This window comes from Penaeus monodon, chromosome 21 (assembly GCF_015228065.2).
Source record: "Penaeus monodon isolate SGIC_2016 chromosome 21, NSTDA_Pmon_1, whole genome shotgun sequence".
Taxonomy (NCBI): Eukaryota; Metazoa; Arthropoda; class Malacostraca; order Decapoda; family Penaeidae; genus Penaeus; species Penaeus monodon.
In genome coordinates this window covers 38,358,636-38,359,341 of record NC_051406.1, presented here as the reverse complement: position 1 = coordinate 38,359,341, position 706 = coordinate 38,358,636, and the positions used below count along the sequence as shown (strand labels likewise).

General features: G+C 37.8%; 1 protein-coding gene across 2 annotated transcripts in view; it reads left to right on the top strand.

Moving 5' to 3' along the window:
• Positions 1–365: 365 nt before the first annotated feature.
• Positions 366–706, top strand: part of LOC119586466 (40S ribosomal protein S5) — a 6,094-nt gene continuing 5,753 nt past the window's right edge. Inside the window, exon 1 of one of the 2 annotated variants that reach the window (XM_037935199.1) lies at positions 366–430. The gene's annotated coding sequence lies outside the window, so the exon portion shown is untranslated. Of the gene's footprint in view, positions 494–706 lie in introns of both variants that reach the window. The other variant, XM_037935200.1, reaches the window with a different exon arrangement.

The following is a 706-nucleotide window of genomic DNA, read 5'->3' as shown; positions in this document are numbered from 1 at the left end:
AGAGGGACTCCGTATGATAATACGACGAAGAATAGCCAGATACATGAAAAGAAAAAGTATGTAAATAGTAAGGGGTAAACACCCATTAATATATGTTTAAATGAGTTTAGAGATGGATATGTGTATATGTGTTTATATATTAATACTCATTTTAATAAGATGATATCCGTAAAAGGAAGTTCAATTCAAAATAGCCGAAAGTTTTATTCAAATTGTCCGCCATGCTACGCCATCAAGTTTCACTTTAAGAAAATATATACCTCCCTAAAATAAATGAATTTGAAAGAAATATATCATCTGGTAATTCCAAATAAATTAAAGGCGTATTTCAGTAATGGTTCGGAATGATCCATCTTTTTTCCACGAAAGAATCATCTTTTTGGGTCCACTTCCCTAACGCCTTCTTTCTGGTCGTGCTCCCATACACGAGGTGAGGGATCGCGACGTCGACTCCTATTTTACGGGGAAATTTAAGGGTGCATATCATCGAAGAGTGAGTGTTTGTGACTATAAGTATCGGAAGAGAGATTCGGTAACGTTAATAGAAGTCGGGAGGTGGTAAAAGAGTGGAAAGGAGAAAGTTAAGACGTGGAGTGTAAACAAATGTCCTCCGCCATGTGTTGTTTCGTGGGAAGCCGCTGAGGGTGAGAGAGTGATGTTAGGGTCGTTTATTTAGGTGGAAAGGACTTTATTTTGGCAAAGTCGC